General features: G+C 45.7%; 1 long non-coding RNA gene across 3 annotated transcripts in view; it reads right to left on the minus strand.

Moving 5' to 3' along the window:
* The window catches only part of LOC108499781, a 227,722-nt gene that overhangs the window by 83,447 nt on the left and 127,448 nt on the right, over nucleotides 1–16,827 (minus strand). The window lies entirely within an intron of this gene.

Genomic DNA, 16,827 nt, shown 5'->3' on the forward strand with positions numbered 1-16,827 from the left:
GGATTTACACTCAGTAGCCTCTTCATTGTAGCATGATGCACTATTAAGTAAAGATAATGGTGAATGCAACCACAGGCAGTGAACAAACAGCTATTTGGAGATAAGTCAGGCAGCTAAATGGGCCCTTATGAGGCCAGTGCCACTGAACCCAGGACTCGGATACCCAATTAGCTCCATCACGGGCCAGAGAGTTGGCCCACAGCCTGTGTTGGAGGGAGACAGATCTTTGGTTGGTGCACAGAGGCGGCTCTGATCCTCTCTGTGATGCACATGACACACTGGTATGACTCCATTTGGGCTGACAAAGTGGGTATTTCAGCAGCAACACTAACGAAGCCTGATTTACCACTCTCATTTGCAGACCACGTTCCTACACTGTCAACACCACTGCCCAAATTCCTCCCTCCTTGCCATGACCACCTTTCAGTTCTCTCTCCAACAAGAACACCTTACTTTTCCCTGTGTCCTGTCATCCAGCCCAGGGTAACCTCAGCTTTCTATACATCCCCTACTCTTTTCCCGAGCAAGCAGTGGCATGTGCCAGGGCTGGTGCAGAGTCACTGTCCTGCTGACAGGAGCTGCTGTGGGCAAAGACTAGGATGCTAACTGATGTCACTGCCAAGGGTTATATGCTGAAAGCAAAGAGGAGAGGAGAAAGGAAGGGGCAGATAGCACAGAAAACATCAGGTAAGACCAGCACAGCATTACCTTCACTCTTTCTTTTGCTGACTAGCAATAAGCAAAATTTTTCTGCTGGAAGGATTATTCAGGTTGGTCTCAGAATTAACCCCATGGTGCAAAGGCCAGCGGGGTCTAGACAGGACAGCAGTGGCAGAGGCATGATCAGCATCTCCATCCCCACCCCTGGGATCCCACCCAGCTGTCCAGGGCAGTGATATCTCCTATAGTACAAAAAGCCTTTTCCACAGAGAAGTCACAGCTCAATTCACAGGCTTTTGTGAAGGCTTATTCAGCTGGGGTTCATTCATGCCTCTTCAGCCACAGGAACTAACACTTCACTCCTTCCCCAGCCCCGGGGCTGTTGGAGGGCCATTACTGCTCCATGGGACCACAAAACAGACTCCCTGTCTCTGCCCAGTGCCTTGGGCCAAGCAGGTTTGTCTTAACAGAGAGCAGAGACGCAAGTAACCTTGTTCAAGTCACTCAGGGCCTGGGGAGAGTCTCGAACGTGGGAGTGGGCACATACAGGAGATGGCTACCAGACTCTTCCCCACAGCCCCAAGGCAGCCTGCAAACCCAAACAACCACGGACCCCAAACTTCTCACACTGCTCACTTTCTCTCTCCTCTCCTCTCCTCCTGATGTCAATTCCTGGTGCAATCCCAGAAATAACATGGACAAATTCTTGGCTTGCTATTTTTGGCAGCTCCTCCCACCAAGGAAGGAGGGAGATTACACTGCGGGCTATTCAAGCAGGCTGGCACGCCAGCCACAAACACGCTTTCTAGCCCGTACGGCCCTAATGATAAATCCTGGCCCCGCTGAACAGACAGTTTTGGCTTCAGAGAGCTTTTGGAAGGGCCAGCGCTGTGCTAGACAACCCGCCTACACATTTAGAAGGTGCTATTTATTTATTAAGTCTATTTAATGAGTAGAAATAGAGCTGTGTGGTGGGCACGGTGACCAAGGGTGACTGGTGTGGGATGAGAGGCTCCTGGCTCTTGGGCATGTTAAACACACACCGCCTGGCACCACCACCTGGGCTGCAAAGATAAGTAGCTGGGTGATCACCTTTTAATCTGAGCGTAATTAGCAAGAGGCAGATGTCCATGGGCAGCCAGGCCAAAGCAAACGGGGCCATTTGCGGACACCAAGCCACAAAGACACCTCCTGTGCCTAACCCGGCGTGTCCCAGGGATTCAAGCTCGGGAATAACAAGGTGCAGCGTTTCATGGGGCTGCCGCAGGAGCTGCACGCTGTGTATGGTGCACGACAGCAGTCACACCTGAAAATGCAGCTTTGTGTTGTGGTAGGTGGCAAATGAAAGAACATTCTGTTACTCTGGGTTTACACAGCGTTTACTACACCATGGCACCGCTTCTAGGAATTTGTCTTCAGTGATAACAATAATATCATTGGATTTTTCCTTTTTTTTTCTTTTCCCCTGAATACAGTGCCTACGCACAACTCAGAGCAGCACGAAACTGAGAAACACACCAAACAAGGCTGGTTTAAAGAAAATCAGCAGATTGTTTTTAAATTCCCGGATACTTCAATGGCCAAAAAACTGACACAGTCCCAAGCTGGAGATGATTTTTATGGAAACTACACGGGATCTTTCATGCCCATGCATAATAGATGGGTTGCACCCAAATGAATCATGCCAGGCCTAAAGTTGAAATGTTGAATCATCCCTTTCAGGGCATTGAACCTACAATTTGGTCCCAGAAGGTCTACCTCTTTCCCAGCTGAAGCTTTGTTTAAACAAAAGGATAAGTTTCAACTTGGTCTGTTTAGATCCTTCTCTAGTTCTACATTTTTACAAATTCCTACTGTTCCTACACTGTTCAGACTTAAGACTTTTATTTCCCTGATCACAAAATTCCAAGTCAGACATAACATTTGGATTTGGAAACAGGCAAGAATATACCCAAAGAGGAGACTGGCCATCTTTTGGCTTTGATCCAGAGCCACATCTCACTGTAGTTGGCATCACAGACGGTATTAACTGTGCAGCACCTCAAATCCTTGTACCTGCAAATGAATCTGTAACTCTGAATTACAAGACCTAACAGCACTAAAGAACATCATTTGAGAAGTTTGAGATCTCCAGAGTCAAACAAACTGGGAGCAAACACAGGAGCATTGCATCTGTGAGATACTGGGTCCTGCTATGGAGACAGGTTGTCGCCCTGGTCCCAGAATTATGGATTACAGTTGAAACCCCTTCCTGTTACATAAAGAGCAAGCAGATGTTGCATGTCCTAGTCCAAAAGCTACTTCCTAGTCCTGTCTTACAGATCTCATACTTTCTGCCACGTAGCCAACTGTGTGATGGCTGAAAGAACAAATTTTTGCTAGAGCCCAGCAAAATCCATAAGAGACGTGCACAGTTTGAAACCCACGAGTGTCATTACTCAGAACATGACTGCTGGGGGCCTTCAGATGACAGGGTGGGAGGGGAGGAGAATCTGCAGGAGATGGCAGCAGCTGGCTCATGGAATACTGAAGTGAAGAAACTTCATTTCCTGATGAAAATCAAAGTCTAGCTCGATGCCTTGACCAGCAGCCACACCAGGTCACCAAAACCTAACTCCGTGCCTCAACTAGAGCAAAAAGCATTTATGCTACATCTAGATGTGGATTAAGAGTAGTTCTCTGTAAACTAGGTTGAAATTGAGCCTACCAGTCTCTAGACAACCTAGACCCAGCCTAAATTACACCAGTTTTCTTCAGGGGGGACAGCCAGTAAATAAACCCCATGATGTCAGGGAATGGTGGAAGATTCTGCCAGACCAGATGGAGTTGTCCAAAAGGCTTCTGACTTGATGATTTTTGTACAAAGAAAGCCCAGATGTTTGTAACTGTTCACAGGCCAGAAACTCACAGCACAGCCCTCCCAGCTAGATCTTCAAATATATGAGTACTCAGCCTTCACAGTGCTTTTGAAGATGCTGGATCACAACAACTGACTGGACTGCCAGCAAGTAATGCTCGTCACTTTATAAAGCACATTAATTTCCCCAAACAGTACTACTCTGTGCTACAGCAGCTTTAATCCTATTGAACAGTGCACATGACTCCTGCTAAGACAGGCTGCAAGGACTTCCATTTTCCTGCTCCTCGGCAAATGCCCATAATGTTCCTGAATTTTCTGAGCTGCAACTTTTCACACTGCTTTCTCTGCCAGCGTTGGCTTTCATTATTTCTTTTAAATATAAACTTGGAGCAAAACCTCTTCAGATGTTTCAAGTTACAAATGGGTGGAAAAAAATATCATTTTCTACATTAAAAGGAAAGTTTTGTGTGCAATGCGAGGGAGACACACAGAAGGAAAGAAGCAGGGAATAGCTCAAAAATGGCAATACTTTGAAACCTGACACTTGGCATGGTAACAGTTCCTGACAAAGTGTATGCACTGCTAAGTTTAGAAGAAATTGTGGCTGTAAAATAAAGCTATGAACACTTGAGAGTACGCCCTGGTGCACAGACAGCAGAGGACACTGTTTGAATTTAGCTATTAACCCACGCAGGTGGCACGGACAGCCCTGGGGACTGTTCTCAGCATCACAAGCAGCAATTGTAAATAAGGTCCCTCCAGGTCTAAAACCAGAACCTCTCATATCTTGTGATAAAAAGAATAAAATAATATAAAATTAAATTAAATGCCAAGGGCTTATCCTTCTGGTGCGTATCAAGATATTTGATTGAGGGTGTAAAAAACCAGACAGCAAAGCCTTGAGTTTGGGCCAGTGAGCCACTAATCTGTAATTAATGGCTTCTGTACCAAACAATCTAATGCCTCTTTCATTTAAATGATGAAAACTGAGTCCAACTAAACCTCCCCACTGCTCTAAGAGCGACCTGCCATTCCACAGCCATATTCCTCCTGCATTTAAATGCTCCCTATTTCATTCAGTCACAAGGGGATGCAAGGCAAGAGACAATGTCAAGGCAGGCAGAGCATAGATGGATGCCTGGGAAGCCCCTCCCGTGGCAGGGATGACATTCCCTCGATTAAACAGGGAAAACATCATCAGATGTGATTCCCAGCACACTAAGGATGAGTAATTCCAGCAGCAGGGAGCAGCAATTACATTAGACACCTTTCTTTACACCAGGCCACAGCTGGGATTGGTTCAATCTTCAGTGACGGGTACAGCAAGCACCCTGAACACAGAATGAGTTACACGTTCACGCTTGGAAATGATGGAAGAGCTCAGGCCTTGCCCCCTGCCCAAGAACACCCACCTGTGTGACCAAAACAGGCTGTTCAACCAAGGCCAGGTTAAACCCAGGACCAAGGGTGGGAGAGGGTCAGCAACCCTGTAAAGGATTGCACCAAGGAGGAAAGATGTTCCTCCTCTAGCTGGGGACAGATGATGAGATTTAAACTGGAAGAATAATCTCTCATTTGAGACTGGGGTTAGGATAACCTGGACAGACAGGGATATTCTTCTGTACACAGGTGTCCACCTGCAATTTGTAGGTATCTGCACAACACTGAAATGTGCAGATGCAGTAATGCAGAGCCAAGAGAGGCTCTGAGGGCAGTTGGTGTGGTCAGAGAGCCAGTGCAACAAGAACAGAGTTTGTTCTTACACACCAAAGGTGAAAGCTGCACTCACACTCAGATTTGAGCTCCCAGGGTGCACAGAGGGTGAGCAGGAGCATCTAATTTTCAGTGGCTGTCCATCAGCTAAGAGCTCCCCAGCATATCAGCTGAGTATTTGCACAAAGTGCTGATTCCAAGTGCTCACCATTCACAGATCTCACAACACCGACCCAAGGAAAGCAGGCAGAAAAAATTAGATTTATCCCTATTTTAGGCAAGATAGAATGCGTAGCAACACTGAGTTTCAATGCAGCTGAGCTCTGCTCCTCAGTACTGGTACCTGTGATCTGGCCTCTAACTGTCCCAAACTGCAGAGGTGCTCAGGAGCCTCGCACACACGAAAAGTTAGAAATAACTGCAGCTCCATTTAATTTTTATATTCAAAGTACACACACTGTGGTTGAACAACCAGCTGCAGCAGCACCTCACAGGGCTCTGACAGCCCCCTCTCCTCTCCCCCCAAAACTTAACCTAGGAGACTTTTCTGGATGAGTGAACCTGTCTGAAAGGAGCCTCCCAGCCTTTGCCCTGCTTAGTGACATTTCTAACAAAAGGTTCCATTTGTGTAATTTGGGAGAAGAGCTCTCTGTTTGCCCATCTTTAAAAGCTGGACTAGAGCAATCAAACCCATTTCACTCAGGAAATTCTGTCTGGACACACAGACACACAGAGGCAAACACAGGAGCTGAAGCTCAGCGTGCCCCTGTAAACACCACATTTCCTTCCTCACACACACATGCAAAAAAGTGGGATGGTTTTGAACACCCTGTGTTCAGAGAGGTCTTTCATTTTAGCTATCCTGGGTCAAAGCAAATAACATCACATGGTACCTCAAGGTGGTTTCTCTTGGCTTTTTATACTTGGAAAACACTGAGCACATTTTTATGGATCCAAGTATTGTCCAAACAGGCACTGGCATCACTTCATACTAGTTCCATCATACTCTGTGCCGTAACCATGGAAAATAAAAAACCTCAGGCAGTGGGGAATGACCTGAACTTTGATCTGAAGCAAACCTTGCACAAGAGGTTGGAAAAAAATTCACATATGCAAATTATTTTTGCATTGGTAATTTTTCAGCATATTTTTTCTTGTTTTTTTCTTCTGTTCCAGGGAAAGGCAAGAATAGGAAATCAAAAATCCCAAGAGAATTACTATAAAGTATTTTGAAGACAGCTTATTTGGAAGGGAAGTCAGGGATACAGCACATAAAAGCCTACTCTAATGAGATTTCCAGTCCAATTTTGCCAAATTTAGGGCATTTGCATATTGGGAATTTTACAGGCATCCAAACTGCAGTTAATTGAACACAAAACTTGTGCAATGAAACCTGAGATATGAGTTGAGTACACTGACCTTACACAGCATTTGACCAGTTGAGAATAGGAGGTTTTGGGGAACATTTTGTCATGTCAAAGAAACCAGCTAAAATGGCTTTCCATGGGGTGCATTCTCTAACTGCAGAAACGGCTGCAACAAAGCTTCTCTGGCATCAGGATCCTGGCAGAATCAAAGAAAAGGTTTATATATTTGTGTGGATAATGAGAAGACGCATCTGGGACTAAATGACCCTGGTGCTCAGGGGCTGAATCTGGGAGATGCCAGCAGAAAAATGTCTCCTGTGAAGGTGGCATGGACAACCACCTCCCAGCTCATCCACTGCAGAGAAAATGGCCCACGCAGGAGGATGTGAAGGAGGGTAAGAGGGACTTTGGTAACACCATGAATTTGTCTGTGTGGTGAAGAACGTTGGAAAACCGGACTACTTTGCTAATACTTTCAATCCTGCATCAACGATCCACCGAGTGTTGTTCCTGACTGAGCTATATGGGGCAGGAGTGGGCCTCATCCTGCACTCGGTGTAGGATTACCTCAGCACGACCATAAACACATTAGAAGAATATATGCCAAATTAATGTGTATCCAAAACAAGCTTAAACCAAGACAATTTTTCCACAGGAAACCGTGTCACCGAGTGATCCTGCAGGTGATTTCTTTGATTCTGCTAAATTCAAGAAAGCCAGGTGGGCCACCAGCAAGCCTGAAACAGCCAGTGTAGCCTTGAAGCAAGGATGAATTTCAGGACTGACCTAGAGAGCTGGGACCACACAACATCTCTCTTCTCCCACCGAGGAGCAAACATGTGTGGCTGTGCTCCAGCTGTAAGGAGAATCATGTGAGACAATATCAGGGAGACAAGAGCAGCCTGGATTCACACCATTTCAGCTGATGTGTGCTTTTGTCAGGGGACCAGTATCTCAAACTCACACCCCATTTGTTAGTCTCTCCTCTCCCACGGGAGCTATTCCGTGGGTGAAGCAGAGGAATTCACACCAGGTCTCTCGCTCTCCCTGTTTCCCATCAGCAGAGTCCTTTTAAAGAGAAAAATCAGGCAACAACTGGTGATGTACATACAAGCATTTCTGCCAGCATAGTTCTGCAAGGCAGGGATATGAAGAGGTGTGATCCTGCACTGACAGAGCCGTGCTGGAAACAATCCCATGTATAGATATGGCTAAACCAGTAAAATACCCCCTCACTTTTTTTTTTTAAACGAAGATGATTCGTGTTGTGCTGTACGTTTGTGTCTGCAAAAAGGTATATTTTTTCCCTTTACATTCTGGCTGTACAAAGCACATCTATGTCCAGATGTGGAAGCATTTGTTGGGTGTAGCAACCTTTGGTGTCCTATTTTGGGCAGGTGTTCATGGTATAGCCAAGACCTCACATTTTCTGGAATAGATGAATGCAACTCAGGATTATCCCTTGACACATCTCAAAACAGCTTACTGGGAAGACACAAGGAAGGGGGGTGAAAACAGAGGAGACTTTCAGAAGTCTGCTCACATGCATAAAATGAAAAGCAACTGCATTTTCAAACCATGTTAGACTCAAGAAAAAGCAAGTAATAAGTCTTACTGGGGGTTTGGTGAATGGATGGAGAGAAGGCAGATGAAGAGACAAATAAACACAGCTGAAAAAAATTCAGATTTCTGATCAAGGGAATATATTCATGGAATATGGCATGTGGTATTAGCCCAGCTGAGCACACAGCAGCAGCAGGCACTGCGACCCACAACCGCAAAGTGAGCGAAAGCCATTGGCAGCAGCAGTCCATAAAAAGGACATAAAAAATTAGAGTTCTTCTAAGTAAGGTCAAGTTTTACCTGACGCTTCTCTTCCCCTACTGAACAGTCAAAGGAGATAAATAATTCAGGGAGAGTTTTGTGCAGGTAAATCTCAGAGCAAGGTAGAAAATTTGAAAATATTCAGAGCCTATGTGTTTACCACAAACTTTGCTGTACATTAAATGTGAGCTGAACCATGAACTCAGCAAGTTCTGACAGATTAGTTTGCTGCATCCTCAAAGTAGCTTTCCTGATGGGAATTTGGTTGCTGACACCTTGAATTGTTGTAAGATACTGCTGGAATTTTCACATCCTGTCCCACAACACAGTGGGTCCCCTGGATCACTGAAAGTGCTGCCCCTTCCACTTCTCACAAAAAGAGGAAAATATATACAGCATTGTCTGCAGATAGGGACTGAAAGGGGGTTTATTTTTTAAAAGGTTCAAGGCAATTTAAATATTCCTCCCTTTGAGGCTGCTACACAAGTGGTTGATTTGAGGTGTAGGGTGGGGGTGGCTGGAGTATAATCATCAATTCCTCAATACAATGGACACACTTGGACATTTTACTTTGCATCATCTTCCTACCACAAACAGCATTTCCTTCAACAGCTTAATGGAAAAACAACAGAGCGAAGAAGTTGGAAAATGCCATGTAAAGAGAGCAGCCAAGATTATTATTATGATAGGATTTGTACTTTGTATTTTAATGCAAAAACCCCTGGAAACATCTGACTGATCTCAGTCTCCCAAAGGAAAAGATTCTTGTTTTCATAATTCTACTTCAGGTAAAGAAACATCCAGGAAAAATAAAAGCAGTGCTCAGTGGCTGGATCTTTATCATCCACCTTCAAGCATCCATACTCTTCTAGAAGACAGCACAGAGAGAGTAACTGTTCTTGCTGCTGGCCATTTCATACTGAAAATCCCAACAATTCCCCTTCAGCATGAAGACATCCATCAGAAGGAAAGTTATTTCAGATCTGACAAGCAGTCACGGGCAGAGGAGGATTGTTACATAAAGCATCAGTGGGAGTAAACAGGAACATTTCTTACAGGCTGTAATGCCTCCATCTCGAGGGACCCTCACTGTACCACACAGGCTCTGGGACTCCCCCGAGTGATTAAATGCATACATTGGCTCCTTGGCAGATATTCAAACCTTCATACCACATACCTGCCTTTTCTCCTGTATTTTCTGCTTGTGTGCACTTCTGCTGATGCTGTCTGTCTCCATCTGAGGAATTTGCACTTAGCACATGAGGGTCCCTTCTGTCAGCAGCCAAAGGATGGAGCAACAGAAACACCTTGGCTTCTAAGGAGCCTTTACAATGTCTGGTTAAAGATTTCTCCACTTCAGCACATTGTCCCACTGCAATGTCACACAACCATCACTGCTATTTACTGGTTTGGAAGCACCTGGTCCCCATTTGGCATTTTCCTAACAAAATTATGCAAGGAGAAGTGACCATAAGCATCCAATTATGACAGGCTCTAAGATGAGAGACTCCCCCACCAGCCAGCACTAACTCACAGATCAATGGTTATGGCACAGAGTAGACACAGAAGAAACTTTCTGTCCTTTGGCTAAGTAAATTTTCAAGCTCTCTCTTCGCTCACAGCACGACCTCTCCTAACAGCATCAAGTGAAGAAACCACAGCTCTGTGTTGCTTTGCTGTCCAGCATTCTCACATACTATGCCCCTGAGAATGCATCCATCATCCAAACTCAGGCTGTGCTGCCAGAAAGGCAACATGGTCACAAACAGCCTCTTAAATTGACATTCCCTCAGCCAACCCTCCCAGATGAAAACTGGGCTCCATAGGAAATAACCCGCTTGCAGGACCTTAGACAACACCAGGCCACCTTCCCCTACAAAGCATTACTCTCTTTGGGCAGAACAGCAGTGCAAAGAGAAGTGAGTGCTACTGCCACTGCCCAAATGTACTCCATCCCCTTAACTCATGAACTAATGTATTGGTTTTCTATCTCCTGTTTTGTGCCGTGCATCCTGGGTGACTACCACCAAACAAAAACACTGCTGGAATTGTCAAATCTGGCTTTTTCTCCAGGCCTACAGCTAATAGTGCCTTCCTACTGCCCCTTTGGGAAGCATTATGTAGCCTCTTTGTTCTGCTCCCCAGCCTCTGTTGACGTCTAAAGAGACACGCCTGACAAAGCCCTCTCCCTTCCAAAACCCCCTGCACAGGACACGTCTGGGATGGAGTTAATTCCCTCCCTAGCAGCCCGTATGGTGCTGTGTTTTAGATTTGTGACTTGATCAGTGTTGATAACACACCAGTGTTCTGGTTCCTGCTGAACAGTGCTCACAGAGCATTGACCTTCCTTGCTCCTCATTCCACTGCCCAGGGAGCAGGCTGGGAGGGGATTCAGGTGGGACCAAAGGGAGGGTTAGTCTTTCCAGGGTAGCTGTTGCTCAGAGACTGGCTGGGCATCAGCCTCATGGGAGGTGGTGGATGACTGCCTTTGCAGCACTTACAGCACTTACTCCCCTCCCACCTTTGTTGTCCTTCAGTTACTAAAATGTCTTTATTTTGACCCAGGAGTTTTTCTCACTTTTGCTCTTCCAATCCTCTGCTCACTCTCCCTGGGAGGGGAGGGAACAAACAAGCGATCAGGTAAGTGTTCAGCTGCTGGATAGGGTCAACCCACCTTACCCTAAACCCCTCAAAAGTACGTTTTCAAGCTCATCTTTACTGGACTGAACTTTTTTTGTTTGTTTGTTTGTTTGTAACCACAGCTAAAACCACCCTGTATCAATCAAAACCTTCCTTTTGCTGCGTCTCAAATTGTCTTACATTCTGATTTTTTTCAGATCTCATTCTCACTTCACTGTCACTTTAGGACAGGCTAATTCAAATAAACACTAATTAAAGCCATGTAGGGACCTGGGACACCTGTAAGGCATCACAATAGTTTTCGGAAACTTTTTGGAGCTCAACCTTTGACATGTAGAAGGTAAAGCCATGCATTTGGGGCAATGGCATTTGGACTGGATTTGGATTCCCAAACCCTTCCCTCCTAGGAGTCAACTCTCCCTGAGAGACCGAGGAAGCAGAGAGAGGAAAAAGCAATCTTTGTCCATCAGTTTTGTGTGAGGCTCTCAGCCATGCCCATCTCTGGATTTTGTTCTCAAGTGCTGAAACGTTTCAGGCTGTTCAGGCAGGGAGAGCTGCACTTTTGGAAGTTGTCCAAACCATCCATTAGGCTCCTCTTGGTGAATAAATTGTTCTGCTTGATTCATGGGCATCACTGGTGTCTCTGAAGGGAGTTAACCAGAATGTAACCAGGACTAGCGCATAGTGCTGCACAAACAACTGGGACCAATTTGATCAATAGTGAAACAAACAGCAAGAGTTTTGTTCCAGCTGACATATAAGTTAATTGACTCCTGAAAAGTAGCTTTGTAGAGGCAGGGAGAACATTTCCACAGGTATGTGACTACCCCCAAGCCCCTCATTCGTACACGGTCTTCCCTATCATTCTTTGCAGCATTTCCAATCCTCATTTTCTTCACCAGTTAGTCAGAGCCACCAGGTGATTTTCACACACACTTTCCCCACCTTTCTCTGCACACACAGCTAGCAAAATCTCAACACTTGGACCAACTGCAAGAGTTTCTGCACTTCCTACAGCATCTTTCCATTGCAACATTGCTACTGTGCTCCTCTGAGCCAGCTCTGGGACAGCAGCACTTCATAGTCACATCCCAGCTCCATGGCTCTGAACTGAAAAGCAAAACCTGCTTCAGCTCCCTCAGGAGCTGCTGCCCAGCCAGCTTGGTGCGAAGTGATCATCACCAACAGCTCCAATGACCATAATTTTAACTTTCACAGTCATTCTTCATCACTGGAGGTATCAAATTGCACTGGATTCCTGAGCAGGGTCTCCATCGGACCCTGCTCCTCCTCCTTCTCCTGTCTTGGCCTTGCACAAGACTCTTTTCTGCCTAGTGGAATGCAATTCAAGTCTGCTGACACTCAACCTCGCATGAATAGTCTATGACTCAGGATAACAGCAAGTGCTTCATTAGCAGTTCTCTCAGAGGGTACAATGATAATAACCAACATCCCAAGGGACACACACACACACCTACAAGCCCCCACAGTAGGAGCTATGCAGGTAAATGGAGCAGGAGAGAGTTTAGTCACAGTGTAAGAGCTAGCCAGACTCGCAGAAGTGTTTGTGAGCAGCTATTGAGCCCTCAGAAGCCAACTTCAGCCAGGCAGAGGCAAATTTTGAGGACATCCATTAAGGTTATTCAAGGTACACCCTTTTTCCTGCAGAATAACCAAATGCATCTCTGGCCTATCATCTGCAGTGCAAACACTACCCAAATGCTTCCAGTGCTGACAAATATATTCTTCCATCATTGCTCAATTGCTGTTTGCTCAGTTTAGCTCTGTGTATATTATAATAGCATTCAAAGCCAGAGCCAGCCTTCAAAAGCAGATGAATCTGAAATTACCAACAGAGGCATTTTCGCTCTGAGGTCTGGATGAGAGCATAAAATAACTGAACTTTGTTCCTGTGGCTTATGACATCATCTGGCCCCTCTCTGACTGAAAATATTTCTATTCCTCATTCCAGCCCATCTGTTCTTCAGAAAACTCCTTCTCTCTATTTACTTGAAAAACAATTAACTGGAGGCAAAGGCGCTCCCCCACCCCCCGAGGAAAGTGTGTTTATAATTAAGGGAAAAGCACTACGTGTTTATTCCCGCTGGTGCATGTGCATGCAGACACACGTGTGTGCACATGCCTATTTTTAGCTACACTGTCAAAATCAGCCTAATATTTCACAGCAAAGGAGGTCTTCTTGACCCGAAAAACACATCATTACTTCTAATTAGGAAAAAAAAGAAGCAGAATTGTCGAAAATATCTCTCTGCAGGGGAGACGTGCTGTGAGATGACGGGACTTTTCCCTGCTGTTGTGTTTTCTTTAGCTTTAATTTACTTTGGTGTAACAACTGAGCCCAGTGAAACTTGTCAGCTAGCAGGGAAAGGCAGAAGTGGGTTAGGAGACCTTTCTGCGTGGGTTGGGAAAGGCATTTTGGGCCATCTCTTCAGATGATAAAGTGCACTTTTTCAACAGAGGTTCATCTCATTCAGCACAACCCTCACCTGCATTTAGAGTCTCTCTGCTGCTGTACCTTTTCTTGCCCTGGAAGGAGAACGAGCTGAAGTGGTACAAACACTTTCTATCAGTGCAACCCATGCCATCAATATAAGAATTATTTCCACTAAGACAGTTGTAACAAGAGAAGTATTCTCCTCCTTTTTCCATCTATAACAGGAAAATTACACATTCCCCTTTCTCTTATCCTTCCTTATTATAACCACTTCTGGAAAAAAAAAAAACACTACTAATTTACCACTTGCTGGGACAGTGCCTGCAATGAGGCGGGTCTCCACTGAGTTTGTGGCCTCAGGATACAACTTTAGTACACACAGCAGCGGGAGCATGGAAATAGTTTCATTGCACCATCCCCAGAACAACACCCACATGCCTGCCAGGTCACTGGGACACAAACACTCTGAAGAAATCCTACATGACTCAGGGCTGAGCTCGTTTGAAACAATGACTGCAAGGCCACACGAAAAGGGGTGAAACCCCCTCTAATGACTTCACTGCTGAATTCTCAGAAATGGTGAAATGCATTTGTACTGCTTGACAGATGGAAACCCCTTGGGCAAGGCTGCCCCGTGGCAACTCTCTCCTCTGGCAGAGCTGCCCCGTGGCAACTCTCTCCTCTGGCAGAGCAGGGAGGCTGAGCAGACCCCCAGGATGTGCCTCCAAAGTGGTAGGACCCAGCAGGGTGCACAAGCTCAGGCTCAGCGATTCCTTAGGAGCCAATTTAATTTTCCCAGGACAGAGGAGAGGCTGTATAAATTTGAGCAGTGATACTTGGTCAGGTTTGTCCTTTCAGCTACGTCTCCAAGCTAGACAAAGAATTTCACCATACAGGACGTGACACGCCACACAACAACTCAAACTAGCAGGGTTTCTAGGTAGGGTTGGAGAAAATCACTCATACTTCATGGTCACTGTATCTCTGTTAGAGCCCTTAACATCTACCTAATTTGTTTTTTGATCCACTTAGGTCTGTACTGGAACCACGAGTAGCTGTATTACAAGGAACTCCACTGACAGAAGTCTACTTTGCTGCTTGTGGTGTATCAAAAATCGTATCTTTCTAGATACAGGGTCTATTCATGCGCTTCTGGCTTTTAATTCACACTTGGTTACACTTGAAACAGAGAGGTTTCAGTGCAACTACTGAAAAGATGATGGTATATAACACTGTAAACATCTGAGCAGCAAACCGCTGAAGATTTTCTTTTAGAAAAAAAAGCAGAAAAACACACACCAAGCAATTTGCTTGAAGTCTGCATTTCTGTTGAGGACAAAATGGGTTCACCGTGTCCTGCTTTATCCGCAGGGGTAGAGAGCACAAGTGGTTTGCCTTTCTTCTCTTATCTCCTGACATTGTCAGCAGACCCGGTTATGCCCGGAGTGCATCAGTCAGACAGCTACACTCAGCCCATTTAGCTCCTTAAAGCAGAGTGGCCGTGCTTGCAACAAATTGCTTTTACCATAGAGAACGAAACAGATCTTGCAAAATGTATTATTTCAGAGAACAAAGTTTAAAGAAGCGTTGCCTGCAGTCTGCAGGCATCACAGGTACAGCCTTGTTTTTGTTACATGGCAATTTATGGGTGTAAAAGACCAAAGAACAAGGCCTTTAAATTTTTAAATCTCCTTATACCTTCAGTTTCCAGATAAAATTGTTTGAATATAGAAGTTATTGCCCTTTCCTACTGCAGTCCATAGGAATACAGCCCTTGACTTTAACAGGAGCAAAGCAAGCTGATAATCAAGGAAGACGTTTTTCTACAGATACAACTGTACAACAAAATACATTCTGAGTCGTTGAGCCTGAAGTCTTAACCCCTTGCTGACTTGTGGCATCGATGTACCACACTGATTTGTCCAATTTGTTTTCCCAGTTCACTACACCTTGCTGGAGGGTGTCCTGCTTTTACACAATAACCTCTCCGACTTCCTGCACACCTCCTCTCTGGATCAATCACATCGGCCACACCAGAGTGGGAGAGGGTATTTTCTTCCTGCTTGTCTGTAGCTTCATCTTTCTACTTGCCTTTGGATAGCATTGCTAAACACCGACTTTTTTTTCAAGCTTAGTCAGAATGGGCACAACCGACTTCCTGATGTCTTGGCACCCATCCAAACCGTCCATTAGCTACGAGTTCACAAACTGATATGTCTTCAGAAAGGTTTAGAAACAACAGTGTTGCCCATGAAAAGAAATTAACTTCAGGTAAATGAAAATAAGATTTACTGCCGGGGGCGGGTTGCATGCAGTAAATAACTCAGAATTTATGAATTGTCATCCGTGAGACTCCATTCATGTGCAGTGACAAGGGGCCCTTGGGTCGCTCCGCTCGGTAACTCCCCGTTAAACCACTGCTGTTTGTGTGCATCACTCGAGGAGCTCTGGATGTGGATCGTGTCTCCACGGGGCTGGGCACTACCCAGACGTCACGTCAGGCCATCCCAGGCACACAACCCTGACAGTCCTGGTTGATATGGCCCTGTGTAGGAACTCTTACCAGCACCTCCCCTTCCACTTCCCCTGCTGCCTGCTATTTTAGCAGGCGATGAGGAGTGTTTGTGAGCCAGACAGGCAGCTTGTTCTGGGCAAGAGGCTGGTGAGAGACCCTCGGGTCCTTTGCACAAGGTTGAGTCCTTGGCATGCTGATCACCAAGGAACACCAGGGCCACAATGCAGGCCCAGAGATGTACTGCCAGGCAAAGACCTTCCCAGCCCGTTGCTCCCTCCCACTGGCTGCTGTGGGCTCTTCAGGTCCAGCTTGTTGATACCCAGTAAAAAACACAACACCCAGATTTAGAGACCTGCTCTTCCCCCTCACACAGAATCTGTGGCCTTGCTCCCAGACCCCACAGTCTTCTCAGCAGCATCAGTCCTAAGCAGCAAGAGGTCCTTACCATCGTCACTAACACACAGACCTGCAGAGGTTCCTTCCTACCTTTGTTTTCTGTGTTTCCATTATTACTAAATTCCTCCAACCACACTCCAACCAAACCCTGTATTATTGCATTGCCAAACATGGAGTGGATTTCTCACCCCTAGACAGCTCCCCAGACCCTCACAATTCACCATATACAACTGTTGCCCACACCGTATGTCCCAAACACACCTTGCAGCAAGGGCGAGGAGCAGCACACCTCAGGTTTGATGCTAAACCAGACCAGAGGGTCAGACAAAATTGAGACTCATCAAAAAATAAAATTATCAAGGTGCATTCACATTCTCTTCCTTAGGTCGACATGGTT

The sequence above is a fragment of the Lepidothrix coronata genome, unplaced genomic scaffold, assembly GCF_001604755.1.
Source record: "Lepidothrix coronata isolate B3197 unplaced genomic scaffold, Lepidothrix_coronata-1.0 Scaffold78, whole genome shotgun sequence".
In the NCBI taxonomy this organism is placed as follows: domain Eukaryota; kingdom Metazoa; phylum Chordata; class Aves; order Passeriformes; family Pipridae; genus Lepidothrix; species Lepidothrix coronata.